This window comes from Crocodylus porosus, unplaced genomic scaffold (genome assembly GCF_001723895.1).
Source record: "Crocodylus porosus isolate Cpor-Errol unplaced genomic scaffold, CroPor_comp1, whole genome shotgun sequence".
NCBI classification, from domain to species: Eukaryota; Metazoa; Chordata; order Crocodylia; family Crocodylidae; genus Crocodylus; species Crocodylus porosus.
Genome location: NW_017728945.1, coordinates 1,048,199 through 1,072,574, shown reverse-complemented (window position 1 = coordinate 1,072,574; position 24,376 = coordinate 1,048,199). Strand labels below are relative to the sequence as shown.

Below are 24,376 nucleotides of genomic sequence, written 5' to 3'. Positions count from 1 at the left end.
GCTCGCAGGAAGGAAACGCCAAGAAAACCAACACTCCTCCCCTTGCTGGCAGGCACATGTCTCTGATGCTGCTTACTAAGCTGAGTACTTAATTTAATGTTAACAAAAATCACCCCGGAGTGAATAATAATAAAAAAAACAGCTTGTGACCAAGACAACTCCAATTATTTAACACCCGAATCCAGAATAATTTAACCCCTATTATCCAGAGCACAAAGCCTGTGCTGTTCAGTTATTCTAAGTGCCCAAACTCACAGGCTGCCAAATCAGTGGGTGTCTGTCCTTCTCTTTGCTTGGGTATCTTTCTAATGCAGTCACAGTGACTACCTAGCTCGGGTACCGGTGGCCATCTAGTCACAGCGGGAAAAAAAGATCAGCGTGGGTAGCAAAAGCTGTCCGAAGAAGCTGGGTAGACACTCAGGCGGTTGGGTGAAAGCTGGCTTGCATATGTCTGCAGTATGCTGCCATGTAAATAGACCTGCTGTCCAGGATGTGGGTGGGGAGAACCGAATTTCTTGTCAAATTTGCTCTTTTCCACGGGGCAAGCTGGTCTGATTTCAGCTACGCAGGCTGCAACTGGCTGCGGCCCATTTGTGCCACACTCAGGGCTTGCACTCTCCTGTGGCACGAGGTTGCAGAGTGCTCCAGCAGGCCATGTACAATTGGAGGGTTGGGAATTACCCTCCAGGGTAACCCCCGCCCCCTGCACAAATGCAGTATTTGCTATTCTCAAACCACCCCAGACAGTTGCCCATCCAGTTTCTTCTTGGCAACCTCCAGCAAAGGACACTCCATCATGGCCCTGGGCAGCTTGGTCCATTCGCCGTTACGACCTACATCTCAGCACAGGCCCTTGTGATCACCCACCCTGGCCCCATATTGCACTTCCTAGCCTCTCTTTCTCGCTGGGTACTAGAGGCACTTTCCTCTTGGGTGGTCTCTGTACAACATGGTGAAGCCCTTCCTCCTCCTCTCGTGAAATTCTGGGAAGAAATATCCAGATGACGGGCAGGGCTCCTTGGCTGGCTGGTTCCTTTCTGTGCAGCCAGGTCTGTACCGTCTCACTTACAGTCCAGGGGTAATCCCCCCTCCCTCAGCACCAAATGCCGCTTCTTGGATATGCATGTCGCTGCACTTCTGTAGTCTCCTACCCCTTAGACCTATATCCAGTTAAATGCACGGAGGTGGCATTGGTCATTGAGGTGCTAAGCTGTAATGACCTGAGTTAGGTCCAGCCAAGACTCAAGGGGTTAACAACTCCTGGACACCTTTAAAGAGCCCAAGTGGTTGGGACCTTACTTTTACTAATGAACATCTATCACATATTCTGATTATGAAAACGACTGCCTGTTTGCTCAGCATCACTCCCCATAATACCTGGCGGCTCACCCTGAAACAGCCGGCTCTGACTCCAGTCCCAACTCTTTGTGCATGGACAGGGGAAAAGAAAGACAACTCTCATTTTTAAATAAATAAAACTAACGACTCCTGGAAGAAATATATGGAGGGCACCACAGCTGAAATGCCGCCACCGGCTGGGTGACCTCTTCTTCATAGATAGATTTCATAGATTTCGAGAGTCGGAAGGGAACTGGTAAATCATCGGGTCTGACCCCCTGCTCTAGGCAGGAAAGAGCGCTGGGCTTAGCTTTCCAGAGCAACATTTGTAAGATATTATTTTTGCCCAGGGGTTATTTATAAAGAGATCAAATGTTTTTCCCAAGGGGGGGCCTTTGGTGTCTAGCATTTGGTAAGGCCCATGGCACCGTGCCAGCAATGACTGAGTGATAATCACCCTAGGGGTGCCTTTGAAAGTCTTCAAGAAAAGTCCCTTGCAAGACTGAGAACTGGACAGAGACGCTCAACAGGCCTCTCTCCAGTTTCAGCTCTGAGCAATCGTATGGCTCTTTTACATATGGTGCAGTTCCTCTTCCTCTTCTTCTCCCCTGCCTGTCCTTCCTGAGCAGCTTGCACCCATCCGTGACAGTGCCGCAGTCCTGCGAGCTCCCACCACGTCTCTGTTATTCCAGTCGCATCATAGTCCCGTGACTCTTCACTGCAAAGACCTCCAGTTCCTCCTGCTTATTTCCCAGGCTCCGTATGTTCATGTACTGACCTGATTGCCCTACTTTCTCCGCAAGAATGAGGCGGTGACGATGATAATGATGATGGTGATCACGGTAGCATCTAGCAGCCTTGATCCTGGATGAGGACACTGTACAAACACAGAACGAAAAGACAGGCCATGTGCCACGGAGCCTGAAGTCCACGGACAAGACGGGAGAAAACAGATAAAATGCAGGGAAACAATGAGACGGTACTGGTCCGTGTGACAGGCAATGGTCATAGCACATTAGCAGCCTAACCACTGTCAAGGTTTTTAGGCATCATGACAAAGGGAGCATTTTCAGGAAGGCTCAGAAGGAGGATGACAGTAAGCAAAGAGGACAGTGCTAAGTAGGGCTATTAATGTGACAGAGATAACGGGGAATCACAACGGGGAGTGTAATGATGCTGCTGGGCCTGGGACATAACATGCACAGTCATGTGGCTTTAAAAAAAAAATCCAGCTTGTGTGTGGCTAAATGATCTTTCTGCAGCATTTAGGCCTTAACACAGGGCTAGAATAGGCCACATCCATTGGAGCTTCTGGGTCAAGTTGTCCTGTATCACAGAGCAACTTCCTTACTGGCATCCCTTGGTGCAACGAATTGGACTCAACTGCCTGGGAGGCTTCTTCCACCCCCATGTTTCTATTTCTCTATGCTTATCTACTCACTGCCTTGCCGCTGAGCCTCAGCCCTGCTCTGCTGGGACCATCTCCAGGTCCATACAGAGGTCCCTATACTGGTAGATGGATGCTTCTCCACTGGGAACTGGGCTAAGACCCACTGAAGTCCTGGTCACCACACAACCACAGGATGGTGTCAACTCTCGATGGTTATTAGCATGGGCTTGGTTCATAGATATTCGGGTCAGAAGGGACCTCAGCAGATCTCAAGCGGCAAGATTTAAATCTTGTCCTCTCTACACCTCTTCTGCTTTGGTGGGACTGAAGCCATGGCAGAATTTGGCCTGAAATCTTGGACATCTTAATAGAGGATCTTCCTTTGAGCCAAACCCTTGGCTGGCACAAATCAGGAAAGCTTCACTGACTTTGGTGGAGCCATGCCAGCTTATGCTAGCTGAGGGTGAGGCCTGAGATTTGCAATAAGGTGCAGCATATCAGGCAGTGGTGCTGTTTAATGCCCAGCTCGCATGCTGTATTGTACCCTACCGTGCCTTGATGACCAGTCCAGAGAAGACGTGCCATGTGTCCATGGTTGCACACGTCTGCTCTGGGTCAAACCTTGCTCAAAGTTTGCAGCAAAGCAAGAGATCAAGATGGCTCCAGCTTGAGTGGGATGGGTGGTGAGCTTGTTGGCATATCATTACCCAAAGTGGTTTTTTTGAGCTTTTCCACAGCTGCCTGGCCTCTGGGGACCTCTGAAAGGGTTGAATGCACTTGTCTAGACGCTGAGCTCTCTGCTGGTAGCAAGGCATGAGGGACTGGGCCAACTTGGTTCTCTGCTACGCTCTGGGCATCGGAGGATTTTCATAGTTGCAGCACAGCAAGGTATATGCAGGTGGGATGGTGCTTCAGAATAAGCCTAGCCACTGTCCTTGGCCACATTTGTTGTTGGGAAGCAGATAACGTGATAAGGCCCCCGTTATAGCATCCTTCATGTTAGACATGCTTATGATGAATATAAAGGGGATGCTTTAGTCAGGCTGTTGGGCACAGCCAGATCCTGTGGCTTCCCCTAGTTCTCCCAATTTGTGCTGCTTCCTGGTCTTACAAAGGGTCTTACCGGGCTCTGCCGCGGGTTGCGCTGTTACTCGAGGGGCTGCAGACTCTGCTAGGGCTGTAACCTTTGCAGGCTATGCACCACGTTGCTGCCACCTGGACTCTGAGCAGCAGATGATTCAAAGGCGAGGGCATCCCACCAAGAATCAGACAGAGTTCAGAGATGACCGAGGCCTGCAGTATCCTCTTCATGCTGCAGACAATGTGCAGCCCTGGACTCCGGAGCTGCCATTGCGTTGGCTTCTCCGGGAAAACCCAGTGGGGAGGAGGGGTCAAGCTGGTCCTTGGGTGGGGACCACCCAGCTGTTGCTGGGCACTGGTGCTCGTGGCATAGCCAGTGGGTGCTTACCCCTCCAAGCTAGTGCCCAGGCAGAGGATATGCAGTTATCTTCTAAGTGGGTCCCCAGCATGGGCAGGAAGACCTCTACGGTGCTTTGCACAGCCGCAGGGCTTTTTCCTCATGTCCTTGACCGCTTCCAAGTGCCTGGCCAGGGTGGCAGCAGCATCCTCTAGTCCACAGAGGTTTGGCTCACAGGCAGAAACTGCAGAGTGGAGCAGAAAGAGCAGAGCCGCGTGCTGGGGGATGAAACAGTGAAAATCTTGCTTTGTCAGGCACGTTTCTCCAGCTGTCCTCAGTGAAAAGTTATATTTTAAGCTGCGCTGCCCTACCCACACCCCTGCCTCACTCCTCTCTGCATCCCAGCATGGCCGCGTCCTCCCTCGGGGGTCATGGCATTGGGAAACCTCATTGTCGAAGCCCCGGGGGAATGGCTCCAAGTGCCGGGAACACAAATTCCTCGCGTCGCAGAGCCAGCAGCCCTGGGCCCAGACCCGGCAGCACGTGTCCAGCTCCTGTGGGACTCTGCGCACAGCTATGACCTTACTGGAGAAGGCAGAAGATGCATCCACCCGGCTTCCACCAGCAAGGCTGTCGGCAGTGCAAAAAGCAGCAACGGCGAATAAACGAGCCTGGCTCCATGGGTCCTAATGTCGGCTGGGTGGGCCAAGAGGAGGCCCCTTTAAGAGACACCTCTTGCAAGCTGCAGGTGCCGGAAAAACTAACGATTTCCCCCTGATTTGGCTCCGCCGGTCCCCGGGGGTCGGCAGCAGGGGCAGCTCCATGCTGAGCATCTGCGCTCGATTCTTCCCCAGCCCCCTCGCCCCCCACTTCTCGGCTGCTCTTTTCCCTTACGTCGGTCACGTTGTAAATGAGCGGGAGGTTAACCTGCCAGCAATCACCGCAACAGCGACATCCTTCTCTTTGACATTCAGGCGATTGAAAAGCTCCTTGTAGGGTCAAGCACAGTGGCTTCTAAATAATGCATCTTGTTTGTTATTGCATTGGCATTCAAGCACTGGCTGAGAGAGGACAGGCTACGCCGGGCCCTGGTGCTATGCGCTCTTTATAACTCGGCCATTAGAAACCGGGCTGCAGACCCCAGGCACATCCTGCACGGATCCGCACCGGCACAAACGCACGCCCCTCCTGCACACATCCCGGATGGACCCACACGTGTACCCAGGTCAGCTGCTACCACGGACCCTCCCTGCCACTGCTCCCACACGTGCATCCCCTGCGGATGCACATGTATGTCCCATATAAGCCCCGCACAGAGTCAAATGTCCATCCTGCATAAAACCAACCCATGCATATATCTGTCCCCACAGATGCGCACGCATTGACAGTATGTGTGCTCCTCGGTACTCTGCCCCTTCAAGCTCCCAAAGGACTTTTCAGATGAGAGCCCGGCCTCCCAACCCATGTCAGGACCGTGCCTGAGGCACCCCAGCTTTGGATTTGGGACTGTGTTACTTGTTCCCCTGCAGAAGGGAAGGATTTACTCTGGACTACAGTGCCGCCCAACCCCAATCAGCCAAGCCCAAATGTCTTACTTGACTGGTGTTGATGACTGGGCATTTGCACTGAATGCCCAAATAAACCTCCTCCCATCCGCGCGCCTGGGAAAGGGAGCAGTGCTGAGCTGCTTATGCTGGCCCTCCAGGGCTTGTGACCCGGGAGTACTCCCCATCATCTCACTGCAGCCAGGGCAGCGCACAGGGATTGGAGCAAGGCCCAGAATCCAGCCTTTTAACCCAGCATTTTCAAGGACTCGCTCTGAATTTCCAGGCTGGTGAGCGGTTGCCAGAAGCTGTCGCTTCCACTCGGATCAGTCATGTTGAGTTGCGTATTAGCAGGTGGTGTCAAACATCTAACAGGGGTCAGTGAACGGGGGGGCTGCAGACAGACATATGCTCTTATGCTGTCTCCTCGGAGCTGCTATTTGTCAGTGCATTGCACTATATTACTTATGGCATCCTCTGATGCACCCTGCTAATGCTGCTTACAATCCAGGGCAACTTGTCTCCCCATCTGCATGCAGCACAGTGGTCTGGAGCCAGCTCAGGCTTTCTTGCTCCTTCCAGAGACTCAGTTATTTGGAGCCCACCTAAACCTCGGGTGATGATTACGGGCTGCTGCTGCAGATCTTCCTTGTGATGCACTTGCTCTTTCACACCAGGGCCTGACCCCAGAGGGCACAAGGCTGCAGGAAAGAGTGAGGAGATCACTTGTCCTCCCCCAACTCAGAAATGGCTGGGGAATGCCTTCAGGGAACAAAGAGACTGGGCACGTTCATGCCCCGGGAGTTGGGGCACGGCCGCTGATGCACGATGTATCCAGCCACAGGGACACTGGTGGCTTCAGTGGTATTTGCTATCCAGGCACCTCTGTACAACAGTGGGAAAATATATGGCAATCTCTCCTACGGACAGAGTTTTTCCCCAGGCCCCACGCTGCATCGGCTGCCTCCAAGGAGGCCCCGAGTACCAGGCAATTTGAGCTATCACTCTGCTCACTTCGCCCCACGTGGGAAGGGGAACCCAGTGTGCCTGCTTTGCGCACGACAGAGCACTGTCGGGGAATGCCCCTGGCTAAAAGCCACCACCAAACACCCACCATCTCTGTCTGAAAGGGAGAGAAATGCTAATGCAGGGGTTGCCCTGAGCAAAATAATTAGAGACACCCCTCCCCTCGCTCCCCAGAGAGCCCTGGCAGGACACTCTCCAAATGCTAAAATCCCAGCTCTTATTATCTGATCAAAGCCTCTTCCCTTCTAGTCCATGGCACTAAGCGGTACAAGAAAAGGGGGAGTGGGGAGGGATTGCTGTGAAGATCAAAACAGTAGCGCTCGCCATATGAGCTGGAGATGCTGTGATTCCCTTGCTGCAGAAACCTCAGAGCTTGGATTCAAACAATCCCTACGGTGGATGTCTGACATCTCCCTACACAGCGCCACGTCCTTGCCCAACTCTCTTTCCTGCCTTCTCCCCATGCTCCACTGCAGCCCATCTTGGTGGCGCGGACCCCTCCACCCCGTCGCGTGCCCGTGCCCCATCTGGATTTTGCCCACCTGGAAAGTCCACACGCGGCAGGCCCCTGTGCACCACTGAGCTGCTCTCAATAGCCCGGGTGGGAAAAGCAAGCCCCTGGGACCATTGGGGATTTTTTCAGGGGGAGGTTGGCAAACTGCTGCTCCAGTTACCCAACCAAATCAAATGGTAGGAATCATTAAGAAAGGAATTGGAAACACAACAGAAAATATCGTGATGCGCCTCTGTAAAGTCGTGCTGCATCCATACCTTGAAGACCATGCCCCGTTTTGGTCCCCACACCTCGAACAGGATATAGAGGAACTAGAGAAAGTACAGAGAAGAGCGACGAGGCTGATTAGTGGCATGAAGGAGCCTCCATACGAGGGAAAACTAAAAAGGTTAGGTGTATTCAGCTTAAGAGAGAGACACTTGGAGGTGGGGGTATGATCATAGAAGTCAGGTCGAAGGGACCTTGTAGATTTTCAAGTCCAACCCCCTGCCTGGGCAGGAGAAAAACTGGGCTCAGATGATCCTCCCCTTCTCTTCTGGATCTCAGTTTGCATTTGGCTGCATTGTGTAGCTTAGACCTAATTCTGCTCTTCTTGTGCTGTAAATCTGGAGTACGTTAGCCCCTAGACTGTCTGTAAGAGTAGGTCATCACAGGTCCAAAGTCAGTGGTAGTCAGTATTTACTCAGGCAGAACGGCTGTTGGCCACATCACTCTCGTCCCTTCAGTGGAGCTGGGCCATTGACAGCAATAGCTGGTCTACAGCACCTTTCAATAGTGGGTCTGAAAGCGTTTTACAAAGAAGGCTGTATCATTGTGTCCATTTTATAGACTGGAAGACAGAGGCACAGAAGGGCGAAGTGCCTCATCCAACACCACCCAGATTAGAGGCAGAGCTGGGAAGAGAAACCATGTCTTCCAAGCCCCAATCCAGGGTTCTGCAAATTTGGACGTGGTGCCTACCTGCTAGTAACATCGTCCATCTCTGAGCTTAGTTGCTGACCCGATTCCTCAACCCTGGCTGTTCCATCCTGGCTTCAACGATGTACTGACCTAGGGTTAAAACAAACCGAGTCTCAGGGCAAAAGTCAGCAAGCGGAAACCCCTGACAGGTCGGCAGAGAAAAGGCAAGAGGTGATTTTTCATCCCACATCATCATCGTTCTCAGTGCTGGTATTCGTGAGCTGGTTGCATCTGTAAGTTGGCAACTGTGACTGAGCTGCAAAGCTGCCTGGGCCCAGCTTAAAACACAGAGGAAAGAGATGAATTGCAGCACACTTCACACATGTTCCAGATGTACTCAACAAGGATCAAGGGAGGCTGAGATTTTCAAGGGAACCAAAGGCACCTATATCTCATTAAGATGCCTAGAAATATTACCTTCTCGCATTTGCTGCTGGGACCAGTAACCCCGCTGACATCCATTGGCTCTGGATTTACAGCAGTGTAAGTGCAAGGAGTTTTGGCCCAGATCCTGGCCTTTTGTTTCTTGGTTTTTTTTCTCCAAAGGGAATCAATTATCCCTGGTTTGCAATGCCTTCCCTTCCAGCAAAAGCCATGCCTAGCTATGAAAGCAAGTCTAATTGCTATGTCAAATCTTTCATTGCCCCATTCATTCCCAAACCCCATCAGCTATTGTTATAAATTAATAAAGTCTGGACGCACACCATATTTAAGAATGAAAGCAGAGAGGGTGCTGTCATGTGCAGAGGAGTGGATGTCACTCCAGGCAGCCTCTGAACAGAAGACTGATCAAGACTTAAAGAGACAGAAGACCTCCATGCTACTGGCAGGACCTCAGAGATGCTGAGACGTGACCTTTGTCTCCTCCTTCCCCTCCCAAGAGCACGCAGAAACGTGGATTTGAAGACAAAGCTTAGCACAGGCGCCGGGGAACAGATCCATTCACTGTTATGACCCAGTATTTATAGAACGAGAGAGCGAACAGATATATTTATTCATCCGGGTGATAATCCCATCGATGTGTTTGGGTTTGTGCTATTTGGACATAGCCTCCGTGCATGCATGTGTGTACATGCACACAAACACACTCCTTATACAAATGCTCTTTGCAAAGACATACAGACTCTTTTTTCTGTTTGAAAGAAATGCAGCTGGTCTCATGTGCACCCGTAAGACAAACCTGTGGTTTGCTGGTAGGAGGCTTAGTGCTGGCAGATCTGACAGAGGCACCAGGCCTGATGAATAATTCACGGGGGCTAATTATAAGCAGGCAGGATTTCTGGCGTTAGGGGGCTGGGATCTCCAGTTCTCCATGATACTGTCAAACCCTCCCGAGTCGCTGAGGAGCAGGGGAGCCAGGCAGCCTGGCTCTGGGGCAGCGCGGCTGTGAAGTGAGTTTGGCGGAGCTGCAAACTGCGTGTTAAATGAGGGAGCCGGGCACAGTACGGACACCCTCGCAGTCCTTCTGCAGCCCCCATTACGACAGCAGCTAAGTACTTTGCAATCTCTGATCGGCTTAGCCTCAGCACGCTCCTGCGACACCTTCCCCCCGCTTTGCTGGGGGGGAAGTGACCCACGGAAAGGCCTCGACTTGCTCAAAGCCAAGCGAGCGGCAGAGCCACAACTCTGTCCTGGTTTTTCCAACTTAGAGACCAGCGGTGTAATTGCTGGCCCATCCTTTCTAGCAAACAGAGCGGTCTTGCAGCTGGCATCATCTGGCCCGCTCACAGCGCCTGGAGCAGTTCTTTCACTTCCGAGGTGGCTCACGGTGGCTTGGTCCCTGGCTTTTGGCCGTGGGAAGGCACGTCGTGCTGGCGTTATTCCTTGTGTACCTGGAGGCTACATGGTCTAGTAATTACAGGAGAAGGCTGGGAGATACGAGAGCAAAAGCGCAGCCCAAGTGTGCGCTGCTCAAGTGGCTCGCCTTCGCTAAGGGACAAATAGAGGAGGCTTTCCCTGGTTCTCATCCTGTATTTGCCTGGAGGAAGACTTGCCTTTAAACACAAGCATGTGCATTAATGCAGGCTCTCAGTCTGGAGCAGGCTGTACAGGAGCTAAAGCCCACCTGCTTTGAGGCCAGGGGTTTATCTGGCAGGTGCAGACAGCCAGCTAGAGATCTGCTTTACGAATGCGGCGAAAAATCAGCGCTGGAGATGGAGCAGATCTACACGACCCCGTGGTAGCGAGGGCTTGTATAGATGCACAGGGAGCTACATTGCAAAAGGCGGCTGCTGTCCATCAGGCACTCCCTTCAAGTTCCCTTTGGCGATAAGGATTTGCTGATTATTTCTAAGTCTAGGCAGGCTGATTGGAAACACCAGATACTGTGAATGAGAGGAAAAAAGATCACAGCTGGTGGTCGGAAACAGGGCCATGAATGATGGCGAAAGGGACTGGAGAGTGAAGTCAGGTGATGGGGACTGGGGTGGCATTGAGGGACAGGTAGGGCAGTGCAGTGTCAAGCAGGAAGGGAGCGGAGATTGCGAGTGGCAGGAGCTATTTCTCAGCGGTGGCAGATGACGGAACAAGGAGCAACGGGCTCAAATTGCAGCAAGGGAAGTTTAAGTTGGATATTAGGGAAAACTTTCTCACCAGGAGGGTAGTGATGCACTGGAACAGGTCACCCAGAGAGGCGGTGGACTCTCCATCCTTGGAGGTTTTGAAGACCCGGCTGGACAAAGCCTTGGCTGGGATGACATAAAATCAGAAAATGAGGGTGGGAAGGGATCTCAGGAGGTCACATCTAGTCCAAGCAGGACCAGCCCCAACTACATCATCCCAGGCAAGGCTTTGTCTAGCCGGGGACTTTGAGCAGGGGGTTGAACTAGATGTGACCTCCTGAGGTTCCTTCCAACCCTCATTTTCTCAGATATGACTTCTACACGACCGTCTCTTCCAACGTGCTACCCATGTGCAAAACCTTTGGTGCAGTCAACGCAGCCCATAGCCGTGTCCTCGGGCAGAGACCTGCGCCAAAAGCTCGTGGAAGCACAGCTGTGGGTTTGGGTGGCGATGCTGCCCACGCACTCAGAGCCAGTCTCGAACTAATCTTATTAGCAAGCAACACGGGACCATCCAGTGACTCGTTATATACAGAAACCCATTATGGTACCTTCATTACTCATCCTTCTATGCGGCCGAAGGGCTGCGTGAGCTTCTGCAGTCCTCTCCTTTCTAATAACCCGAGGCCATTAGATCAAGGCAGCCCAGCTGGAGGCCGTGGGCTTGTCGGAAGTTTTTTGTGCAACAAACTGGCCCTATGACCGCGTAAGGAGGCTTTGCTCTGGGACGCCACAGGAATAAATAGTAACGCTAAGCATCAGAAGTCCAGACATGGGGAAACGGGCCCCTGAATTACACCGGCGACATCGCCGCCCATGGGGGTGCAATCAGGCAGAAGTAAACTGGGTAAGTGGAGGCAGACTTCGGTGAGATAGAGACTCCGTGTTACGTGGTGCTACTTTCCGTGGCACGCTTCTCGCTGAATGAATCCTATTGAACCCGATCACCGCTCCTACATGCTTTATGGGGTCTCGCTGCTATGACAGCTTGCAGCTCCGGTTTAAAGAAACTCACTTTTGTGTGCTGCTTCGGGGACTTTCCAGACCTTTTTTTTTTTCCTGCTGTCAATCACCAGCTAGAAAAATACCAGCAAAGGTCAGGAGAGGATCCCGTTCAAAGTCATCTCCTTGCCAGGTGTTAAATCCCACATCGGACTCCACCTCAACCACAAGCCTTTCCCCGGGCCTCAATGCTGCTCTTCCAGCCCTGGCCGCAGGCAAAGAATAAACCAGCGTCCAAATTTCAAGGCGCTGATTTGAGATTTCAAACACATTTCTGGGCTCAGCACCAGGCCAGGACCCCTGAGCCCGGGACAGAGGGTAGATGAAGAGGAGAGACTCCACGACCCCAGCTCACTGTCTCAGAGAAATGTTAAGGGCAAATTTCTGCCATCAATCCTCTGCCAGTTGGTATCAGATTCAACGCTGCTACTGCTGGGCATTTTTGTGGGCGGGAAGTTTCACAATTTGGCGGGGTTTAAAACAAGAAGGTTCAAGTTTCCTTGGCCATTTAATTGTAGTCTGATGCACACACAGCTGTAAAGGGGAAAAAAAAAAAAGAACTAGAAGACACTGTTTATGCAATGGCTCCTGAATAGTGTTTGAAATCATAGTCCAGCATCGCAAGTTAACAGTCTGATTTTATACTTTTAAGATCCAACAGTCTTTGCATCGGGTTATTCGTTTATACAGAGGCTGCAGCGTGGATCAGCAGAGCTGACAGCACTGAAAACAAACTGGTTGTCTCTACTCCTTATACTTGGTGCGTTCGTTTTCAACTGGTGCAAAATGCACGCGGGCACCGAGGATGGTAGGAGTCCACACACATTTTGCATTGCTGGAAATGACCGTGCAAGACAGAAAAGCGACCTGGGATTTCCCTCCCCAGAACAGGGACTGCGGCAGTGCAAGCCTCTTGGCTTCTCTCCCAACAGGACACTCCTCGACTGGACAGGCCGGATGAACTTTCCAGTATCGGGAGTCTCTGCTGAGATGCCAACCAGGGCTAGCTGACATGGAGATCTTTGTAACAGGTAATGTGCCCCTTAAGAAAGAGCCTGCGGGCATTGGCTGATTACTTTTATGCTCCTGAACCATACATAGAGCATTGTACTCAATCAGACTTTCACCCTTAAAAATCACGTCCAACTTTTCAAGAAATGGGATTGTGTCTCTTTGGGTTTCTTTCTGATCTGAAACGAAGGAACGGCAGAGATTCTCCCTGAAATGAAAAGAAACCTAAAGGCTTTTTTTAGTCTGTTTAACCCGAGAAGTATTAAACATGTCAAGCCTGGCCCTTCCTGGTAGGCATCCCGGGATCTCCAATGTGCAGAGTGGCAGAGCTGCTCGCGCGTTAGCAATGACCCCCGGTTTCTCAAAGCTGGGGAAGTTAAAAATCGCCGTTCACAAGCAAACCCAGCAGGGATGACGGAGAGATTTTTACGGGCCTGATGTCAAGAAGCACCTAGTGGGAATTTGAAAACCGCCTGGGTGCCTAATTCCCAACGGACTCGGCGGAAGCCGTGCATCTGGGAACGGCTCGGTCGGTGCCTTTCTGCATTTCAGAAACACCGAGAGTTGAATTCCTTACGCGGGAACGGTGCCATTTACACTAACAGACAGTCTGCGTGCGCAGCCCTGCCTTGCCAAGGTAACCTCATTAGCAATTCGAGCAGTGCTTCGAGAGGAGACCCGGCAGGTCCCAAGGGTGCCGAGAACACCTGAGGCAGAGCAAATTGTCTTGTCAAACATCCATACACCTCCCGGATGCTACAGAAATAAAAGCCCAGGTTACGGGCATGAGAATGAATGACCTTAATAAGTGCAAGCTTGGTAAACAGCATTATGCGGGCCCTTGCTTTGAAACCACTCGTATTCTTCGGAGCGGCGAGGTAACAGTGGCTGTGTGGCAATAACAGATTGTCAGCTGATGGGAGCGTTCAAGGTTTGTCTCTTCTCTCAACGCAGGCAATAAAAATTAGCCCCCAGAGCCTTTCCTTTCTTTTCCCTTTTCCTCCTGACATACTGTATATATAAACTCTCTCTGCCAGGAGACGTTTTTTCCCCCATGAGTTTGAAGCTCAGTGACATCCTTCATTGTCCCCTATAGCACAGGGGTGTGCACGTGCGTGCGTGCGTGTGCGTGAAATTAAGGATCAAGAGTCACTTCATTTCCAGCAATGGTGAAATCACAGCTTCGAACTCCTGTCTGCCTATTTCACTGGGGATAATAACAAAGAAAGGGAAGGCGGTGGTATAATAAACTGGATTTTATCGATAAGCAGATAGGTCGGTATATAGAGAGATGGATGCTCAGGGGGGATGAGCATGCTGTAAACACTAAAATGATTGATAGGTTGATCAAATATGCCCGTCCGATGACAGTTTAGATGGACACGAATTAATGCAAGCGTGTATCAAAGCTGCATTCTGCCTCCCTATATTTCCTCTGAAGTTTCAGTTGGACTCGACATAGGTTTCATCACTTCTCGCCCTAAACTCTTCAACAAAGTTGCTGCGAGATGCACGCGCTTCTCAAAGGTGGCTGCGTTTCAGGGGTTTGCTAAGTAAAAAGTTTAAACGAATCCAGTCTTGCTCACGTTAAACCATTTGGTTTAGATCGGGGCGGGCAATTATTTTGGGCGGAGGGCTGCTTGCCGAGTTTTGGCGAGCCATCAAGGGCCGCATGACAGGTAGCCGGGGGCAGATCAATATAACTTTTCTAAATTTTTTAGGAGCTCTAAATTTTTTAGAAAGGCCTGGTGGGAAGCAGCTGGGAAATTTTTGAACTTCTGGTGCTGGAGAAATTCTGGTTTCAACCAGAACACCTTTTCCACATGGGGTCTTCCGCGTGCTGCAGAAAAAACTATCGCTTCCCTGCCGTGCGACACGATGCGTCTTCAGGTACAGCCTTGGAGGAAGCTGGAAGCACCGCCCAGTAAATCAGCATTAATTTAACAATGATGTTCAACTCTTTGCTCCGCTACAGGGCAGGAGGGCAAGTGGTTTGGCCTCTCTGCATCTCAGTTGTTCCATCTGTACAATGGGGACAACGGCACTGCTCTCCCTCCCATAAAGACTGTGGGGTACTAAGAGATTATGAAAACTGAGGCCGGGTAAGTACCTAAAAGGAGAGATGGACTTCTGTATTCAAATCCCTCTGTCCCTCGCACATTAGAAGTCCCTTTGGTTCCCGTCTAGCTGTGACCATCCCCTCTGTTTTACACCGAGAGAAAGCTGCTAACTCTTCCAAACAATTTTTCAATTTAAGGAAGATTAGGAGCAAAATTCTAGTGGGACTAATAGTGTGTAATCTTCTTTACATTTCTCCTCTCGCTTTATGAAGAACGGTTCATTCCAATGGCGCATTTCACACTCTGATGCTGATATTTCAATTTCCTGCTTAAGTTACAATAAAAACTGCCCACACTGCTGATGCTCCTGCGAAGAATAATTTATGTTGACTGACGTTATTTAATTCCCTCTGGATGCAGCTAATGATTAAGAGATGCCAGGAAATTTAAAAGCGTGTTCTACCTGTGGCCTTCACTAAGTTCCTTTGGAAGGATTTGAAAGGCTTGGTATTTCAAATACAAAACGCCGCAGCTGATTTTCAACCTCCGTTCCCATATTCCCTCTCTGCCCTCCCTCCTCATAAAAAGAAAGGATTAAATTGCTTAGCATTACCACGGCCCTGGCTACTGAGTTCACATTGACAGATCGTGCTTGCAAGACTCTTTGCTCAGCTGGGATTGATCAGGGGTTAGCTGACCCCGAGGACAGTCCGCCCCGGTTCCCCGCCAGGATTTTGGAACAACTGATGAGTGAAAATGCCCGGAAAGACAATCTTGGGTTTGCCATCGATCCCAGGGCTTGCTGTGACAGAGCAGGGGGCTGGATTCGGAATTGCACCCTGGCATAAAATCGGGAGTAGTTGTATTGAGGGCAGAGGAGGATCCCCCACTGCCTGGCACCTTGTGTGCTCATTTGCATCAGTGTAAATAAAACTGTGCAAGCCCTTTACACCCACTTTGCACTGGTATAAACCAGGCATTTGAGTGCAGCTGAGATCGATAAAGCTGGCAGGCATTTACTTAGGTATCGAGTCACAGCATCTCCATTTCAGGAGCAATCTGTAGCCAGGAGCAAAGCAATGCACAGGGCTCTGCTGCAAGGAAGTTCACAGAAGTCACCACCGACCAAGGAAAACTCTTCCTCTTCTGATGCTTTACATTTATTTTGCACCTTATGAATAAAAGGTACAGAGTAGCTGAACCAGATTCCCCAAGACCCAGAGCAATGCCTTCACCATGCAGCGCTCCTTGCAAAAACGCTTTTGGTGACCGAAATACAAGTTGTTTTCCAGCGGACACGTGGGCACCTCGCATTGCACTTGCTCCCTGACTGGAGAAGTGCAAGTCTGGTGTCAGTGTTAATGAGTATGAGCTGGAAATTGGCTCTAATAGTCACTGTTTCTGCAAATACCATCCTTTTGAAGACGATGCGCTCCTCCAAGCAGGGACCGTCTCCCCTGCTAAGTCTGAATAGCACTTAGTATAGTTTGGATGCTCTTAGAGCAGCAGTAGTAGCATCACACTAGCAACAGCATAACAGTAATAATAATAATAATAATAATACGGATAGATGGATTTTACTGAAGTCAATTCTGACGGTCTTAACAATGCTGGAAATGAAGGAACCATCCCACTCATTCAAAGCTGTGTCTCAATGGCCCGTGAGGATTACCCCCAAACGTCTAATATTAATCTTAATACTACATGCTGTCCACAAACTGGTTCACAAGCCCGTCGGTAGAGAAGGAATGCCAAAAGGGCCGAAGTGCAGCCCAAGTGAATTTGTCTAGCAATGCATGAGGATATTCACGGAAAACAGTTAATGGTAATTGCTTCATTCCATGGGGAGAATATGAGTCGGAGTATCATACTGGTATAGTTTGTCTACTGGGAGAGAGTTTAGCTATGCTAGAAAAAGAGCTCCTGCTGAGAATAGCTGCATCTCCGCCAGCTGCCTTTACTTCCAACTAGCTCTTATTCAAGAACAAGAGCATGCACACGGGGAGGTTAATCCAGAATAGCTACAGCAGACTCATGATTCCAGAAAAGCTATGCTGGTTATTAATACGCCCCTACAGATACGCCATAACCTTCACTTTGGGAATTGCACAAAGGTTTACACATGGGACAGGCTGAAGGAGAAGCCCACGCAATGAAGTCACTTGAGATTTTTAGGACCGAGATCTGGATCTGTCCCTGGAGAGCTGAAATCCAAATGACTGAAAAAGGGAGGGTTAAAAAAAAAAAAATTACAGAAAGAGTGAGCGTTGTTTCAAAATGTGGAGAAATCTTCTAATCAAAATAATGTCAGATCCTGTCACGGCAGAGGGAAAACAAATAGGAGCTACATGATGGAGCCTTGTGCAATGTAAAACGTTGTTTAGTTAAAACAAAACTCTTTTTAAGGCATCAGGAAAGGGAAGGGGGTGGGAAAAGAAGAAGAAGAAGGGAACGCTCCGCGCTTAAAAGATATTCAAATTGGCAAAACTGTTGAGGCGTGCGGCATCTCTGGCGCCGATTCCAACGTACGCTGTTCTGCGCTGCACAATGCAGCGAAGGGTAATTACTGTCAGTCAAGGAGATGGGAACCTGTGACAGGAGTATCTCTACTAGAGTCTTTCTATCGGTGACTCCACCTTCCTGTTATGGGCCAACCGCCTGATTACTCGCCTGCCATGCCTTGATCTTAATTGATTAATTAATTGATGTAATTAGCGGGAGGCTGCCCATTTTATTTGCCCCGGTGCCAGGTGGCGCTATCTGCGGCTCCTTTTCCTCCCCTAAACCACAGCCCAAGCCTCACAGATGGTACTGACGTGGTTTTGACCTGGACCTTGCTGTAATTTGGCCCTCTCCCTGGGCTTCCACGGCCCTGTCTTGTCCCGTGCCTTCCTGGCACTCTGCTGCCCCCTCTTGGTGAGGCTTCCTGCCGACCCCACCAGGACTTCTCACTGTCCCCTCGCTCCGGGGCTTCTCGCCGCCCCCTCGCTCTGGGGCTGGGGCCAGCGCACCCAAAATGCTGCACCCTCTCTGGTGCCAGGGTCCCCATGCTACCGTGGAGCCCCTATGAGGCCTCCTCCAACCCCTAATAGCCTCCCCTGGGCCTCCGGTGTTATAAAACTACAAACAGAAAACTCAAGCCCCTGAGCTATAACATAAAATCTAAGCCATCTGGCTAACCATCATTCAAATCCCTACCAGGGAATTCTCTACCCCGTATCTGCGAACCGAAGCTGCTCGGGCCGTCAGGCTTCTCTACTCTGCTTGCTCCGGCAGAGCTCCTTCTCCCGTGGCTGCTAGCGGAGAACTGTCCTTCTGGCCTCACTCCTGGGGTTTATATGTGCCAGGCCCTGCCCCTTCCTGTCAGCTGACTCCCCAACGGTTGCCCTAGCAACCCACACCTGTGCCTTTGCTCTGAGAGTAGCAGGCACCTTAGTGTCCTGCTACAGAACCGTCTGCATGTAACTTTATATCCTCCTTCTTTCCTCTAATAATTCTTCTCCCCCTGCATCAATTCTGAACAGCTGCAGCATTCAGGAATATTTGGGGGTGGGATATTTGTTAATAACCAGGAAAAAAACCCAGCTGAATTGTTAATTATTTGCTTGATGCTAAAGACAAGATCCCAGTTGGGCCAGGCATTGTCTGCAATCCCTGCCCCAAGAGGCCATTGATTCCTAAGGGATTTAGGCACCTAAATGAGACTTAGGAAGGGTGCACACACCATCTGCAGATGCTTCCTCAGCCTGACGAAGGGTCTTTAAACCCGAAAGCTTGCTAAAAAGAATTGTTCCAACTCTTTGGAGTTGGTCTAATAAAAGATATATCAGATTTACCTGATGAACCTTGTCTGCCATATCTGTTAATGCATTTTATCCAATGACTGTTTAGTACAAAATGTACGAGCAGTTCCTGGACCCCAGTGCATTGCCCCTGTCACTAGACTAGACACCAGCTCCCTCTTGCTTGCTCTCCTTGGGCCCCATCCCTCTGACACCTTGGGCTGCACAGTGGTCAACATTCAATGGAAGACAGGGAGAGACCCCTCCACCCATCCGAGGACAGGGCACTCTCTTGGGAGGCAGGTTGAACTGCCCAGGTTGGGAAAAAGGCCCAAAACCCAGGTCTCCCACTTCCTTGGCGAGATCCAACCATAAGATTATTGTCTGAAAAGCGAGTGGTGGCACCATTGCTGGCCATGTCCCTCCACGTATGAAGGGAAGATGAATGAATGCCCCCAAGCTGGGGATGTAACATTGGGCGGGAGTATCATGGGGTAAATCCTGGTCTCACAGGGGTGTGCAAGTCAGGGCTGCAGGTAGGCACTAAATCTGAGAGTGGAAGGGGGAGGATTTCGGACCCCCTCTCCATCCTTCTTCTCAGCGTTTCCCATTGGCCAGATTAACCATCACCCCCACCAACATTAGGGTTATAAACCTTAGTTCTAAATGCCCATTAAAGAAAAGCCAAGTTGGGGTTGTGCTTTCCAGAGCCAGGCACCTAGTACCCAGGTGCAGGACCACACCGCCTTTCCACACCTAGTACCCAGGTGCAGGACCATGCCGCCTTTCCACGCCTAGTACCCAGGTGCAGAACCACGCCGCCTTTCCACACCTAGTACCCAGGTGCAGGACCATGCCGCCTTTCCACGCCTAGTACCCAGGTGCAGGACAACTCCACTTTCCACGCCTAGGTACCCAGGTGCAGGACCACGCCGCCTTTCCACGCCTAGTACCCAGGCGCAGGACCACGCCGCCTTTCCACGCCTAGTACCCAGGTGCAGGACAACTCCACTTTCCACGCCTAGTACCCAGGTGCAGGACCACGCTGCCTTTCCATGCCTAAGTCCATTGGCAAACAGCACCCACAGTGATTTGCCCAGGCTCTTACAAGAAATCTTGTGGCTGGGCAGGGACTTGAACCCACATCTCTGAACCACCCTTCACTGAACCCTAATCACTGAACCACCCTTCTTCTCTGTGCATCCAAAGCAGGTGGCAGAATGCCTGAAATGGGGCCATTAAACAAGAAAACTGAGCTTGAAACCACGGCGGAGTAGAAAGGGAGGGGGAGAAAGAGAGAGGAAAAAGGATACATTTAAAAAATGAAGGTGACAGAGATACCTGTAGAAAGGGAAAGGGATTTCTGCGAGCATGTCTTTAATCTTTCCTGCTTCCGGCGGCTAATAGCAGAACCTGAGTCGGTGTCTCTGTGATTGATGCCTGGCGCAGACACAAAGTGACAGGCTCATTTTCGAGCATTGCACCGTTATAATTTTGTGTTTTATTTGTTATTATTTGAACCTGCCGATGGAGTGTGGCTGTAGCCCGGGTAGTGGGCGCAGCTCCGGCTCAGGGCGTTATTTAGAGTTAGGTTTGCAGAGGGAGAGTCTCTTGCCTTGTGATATTTATGAAGATGGTCCTGGAGCTGCGGTGCTCATATCTTCCTTGTTTTCTGTTCAAACACAGGATCCAGAAATTGGCTGCTGTTCCTGCCTGGTGATATCATCTAGGCGGTTAAAGACGCTCTGCTGCTCTTTTCGTGGTGTTCCAGTGTGTTGACGGGGAAGTCGCTTCCAACTCAAGGCAAATGAGTCGCCCGATGAAGCGCACCATCCCTGGAGACAGTCGCAAGCCCCAATTCCCTATATTATTTGGAGCAGACCACTTAGTACGCCACCTTTTACCTCGGGAGCAATAATTGGTAGTAGCTCAACAGCACCTAAAAGTCTGGGTGAGGGCTCTATTATGCGGCGTGCTTTACACATGCAGACGCACAACAAATTTAAGAGTACAAAAAGATGAGATGGAGGAAAGAAAATGCCGGCTTTGCAAAACTCGCACGGGAGTGGAGGCCTGGAGAAATTATATAACTCACCCAAGGCCACCCAAGAAGCCTGTGGCAGAGCCCAGGATGGAAGGCAGGTCGGCTAAATCTGAGCCCTCTCCAGGACCCACAAGGCCCCCGCTCCTCTCCCTGAACAGTTGTGATAAGTAAAGACGATGTTACGTCGCGCTGTTCGTATGAGCATCTCTAAGCCCAGCAAAAGCACAGGCTCCGGCTCACCGGGTCTAGAAAAGGAGAGAGTGAAAGTAAGAACGTTGAACCCATAAATCGGGCCAACTGGCCCGGTAGAGGCTGCTCAGAGGGGAAATCTGAGCCCAGCCTGGCAAAACTAGAGTGAAAATCTGTTCATCTGGAAAATGATGGAACTGAACTTTTACCCATGGCTGTTAAGCACCAAAAGACCAAACCCAGGCTGAGCTCCAGATTTAAGAGACAGAGCATTATCTGTGTCATGGGATGCTGGCTCTGACCCCAGAGCTGGGCCTGTTCTCCCCCAACACCTGCTTTTCCATTCAGCCCTCAGATGGCACAGTGACAATGGCTGGAGAATAATATGCCCCTGCTTAAAAGACCATCAAACTGCAGAAGAGGGGTGAAAAATTCAAAACTGCCTAACGGCTCCCAGAGCCGAGCTCAGCAGGATGCAGATTCTCCATTTCGGGGGGAATTTGGAGAGGCTGACTTTTTTTTTTTTTCCATTCCAAAATGAAACAATCCCCCTTCCCCCCCCACCAAAAAACAAACAAAAAAAATTGAAATTTTCCATGTAAATACCATTTAAATAAATGCCATTATTATGGAATAAATTCCATTTTGTTTTTGCTGTGAAAAAATGACATTTTGGTTTTGAACAGGGCATTTCATTTTAATAAAAATGAAACACTTTCTTTCAATTTCAAATGTCTTTTTAAGGAGATTTACATTTCTTTTCATCAACAACAACAGATTTCCTCCTCCAGAAATTTTGCACAAATCACCACTCCCTGCCCCCAAGCCATTTCATTTTTGATGAAAACAGCGGATCTGATTAAAACGGTTTCATAGAAAATGCCCGGTCAGCTCTTTTAAGGTTCACTGAACATTCGTTTCCAATGTGGTGAATAAGACTTCGCTCCTAAATCACTTAGGTGGTTTTTGAAAACGTTCCTGGGAACGTCGTTTGACAAGTGGAGCCCTGTAAATGCAGCGCTGGAGGAACAAAAGGAGCATGTGCTAAAGCAATCGAATGTGAGTTTGTGCAATGCTTCTACATGGAGCACAGGCCAGAAATTGAAATCCTTCTTGCTCACAAGGGAAAAGACTTTCAAAAGGTGATTTGGGATGCTGCCCAGACCCCAGAGTCTTCTCTGGGATAGGGGCAGAATAGAGGATACTTTAGTTCACCCGAAGTCTGAATGTGCATGACAATTCTCCACCCTTGGTATTCCCGTTCCTTATCAAGGATATAAAAAAGCACACATTATTTTCTGCAAAAGCTACGGGCTCTGCAGGACAAGCCATCTAGCCTGAGCTCCATGGATTAAGTGAAGGTAATTTGGAGCAAACCCAGCGGTGCCCGTTTCTTACAGATCTCTCCTCTACTGTAAGCCCCAGTCAGCTCCTGCCTGCTGCACCATAAACCCCCCTTGCAGGCAGGATCCTGACCCGCCCAGGTGCCAGTTGGTGAGTTGGTGGATATGCTGTGCCCATGCCTGAGCGCTGCCCCGTGCCAGGCACCAGGAAGGTTGGTGGGGAGTCATTGAACATACTGCGAGACTCTTCGGAAATCTGCCGCTTTGCCAATCCACAAATGAAAAAGGGTGGATTAAACCCCCCCATATATATTCAAGTATCTCCCACCCAGGCTGCCACAAAGTTTTATTTTGCCAGGATGTTATTCATAAAAACAATCTCCAGTGCCAGCTCCGGTTTCCAGCCAGAGCCGCAGACTAATGAAACTGCCTTTTTATACCAAGTGTGTGAACAAGCTGCATCCTATTGTAGGAGTGGGACAGATTCCTCGCCCTCATTTTCTTGTGGGTGGTGATAGCCAAGGCCTTCTGGATGCAGAAGTGAGCGGAACCTGAATTCTCCAGCACCGAAGGCAGCGGCAATCTGGAGTTTCCGTGATGGCTCTGAACGTGTTTGAAAATGAAGGGCCTGATAAGTATAAGAGCAGGACTGTAGGACTCGCGGCCAGGCATAGGGTGCAAGAAATTCAGAGGGCGCCATGAACAGGGGAAGGAAGCCAAATCTTTTAGCGAGAACCATGAAAACTCCCATCAGCACCGAGGTACTCACTTCTGTTTGGTTTCTTTTCTTATGCCATCCTTGTCTGCATTGCATCTCTGCCGTTAGTGCATAAAGTAACACGTCTTTGCCTTTATATTGCCATAAGTATTAGCTTGCAAGCTGGTGTACGCTCGCTTCTTGACAGCCCCTTCACATTACAGCAAACTACTGAACTCTGGCAAGGGCAAGGAACCAGATTAATAATCCTAATAGATCACAGCAGCCACTATCTGTATTAGCCATACCCCAAACCTGTCATAGCTACCAGTGTCAATCTATCTATCCATCTCTCTATCTACATAAACACACAGCAGCTATGACATATCAGGTGTCTGAACATAGAGGCTATACGTGTACCCGTCTATTCTGCACATATGTACCCAGTGAACTGCTCCCCTGTACAAAGCAGGGGTGCCTATAAGTTCGGCATTGCAGCCTCTATGTTTTTAAGTGGCACCAAAGTCTCTTATTGGGAAAGAAGACACGTCTTATAATGACACAGGACGACAGCCTTCTTAAAAAGTTCCTTTACAGAAACCAACTTCACCATCTCACACTTACATGAGTTATTTGGCTTCTAGATTTATTCAGTTTCATGAGCTACATTAAGATCATCTATCCATGAAATACAGCACAGCTGAATAACCTCCTCCTGGCACCATAGTACTCATCCTACCCAGCAAGCATGCAAGAGCACAGGGCATCCTTTACTGCTCTTCCATGTGCCAAGTGCCCCATGGCACATGGGAACAGCCTCACTAACACGGCAGTAGGTCCATGACGACTGCCAGCATTGGGTGGAGGCCAACAGCGTGTGGGGGATCTACGCTGGGTCATACTGCTTGGATACCAGAGAGTCTTGGCTGACTGGAAGTGGCTGGATAGGGGCAGTTTTTGGGTTTAACCCCTGTTCACAATCTCCAGAGAGATACCAGACTCTCCTAGTACCCTGTATAAGGGAACCCAGGTGCTCACTCACAGCCCTGCGCTCCATTCCAGGTACCAGGCTCTATAAGTCCTAAATGCCTATAAGTTGGCATTAAGAACATATTAAGATCATGTAAATTGGCATGTAAGTGCCTGTAAGAACCTTGTCTGCCTATAAGTTGGCATTACGAACATATTAAGAGAATACAAGCTGGCATATAAGAATATATAAATTAGCATGTAAGTGCCTATAAGAACCTTGTCTGTCTACAAATTGGCATTAAGAGCATATTAAGAGCATATAAATTGGCATTAAGAACGTATGAAGAACATATAAGTTGGCATATAAGCGCTTATAAGAACCTCATCTGTCTATAAGTTGGCATTAAGAGCATATAAGTTGGCACTGCGAACATATTAAGAACATATAAGTTGGCACTAAGAACGTATGAAGAACATAAGTTGGCATGTGCCTATAAGAAAGAACCTTGTCTGTCTATAAATCGGC

General features: G+C 49.8%; 1 long non-coding RNA gene across 1 annotated transcript in view; it reads right to left on the bottom strand.

Annotated features, from left to right (window-relative positions):
• The window catches only part of LOC109320559, a 51,170-nt gene extending 42,897 nt beyond the window's left edge, over nucleotides 1-8,273 (bottom strand). Inside the window, exon 1 of the long non-coding RNA XR_002103811.1 lies at nucleotides 8,190-8,273. This is a non-coding gene — a long non-coding RNA (uncharacterized LOC109320559). The remainder of the gene's footprint in view (nucleotides 1-8,189) is intronic.
• Nucleotides 8,274-24,376: the final 16,103 nt, after the last annotated feature.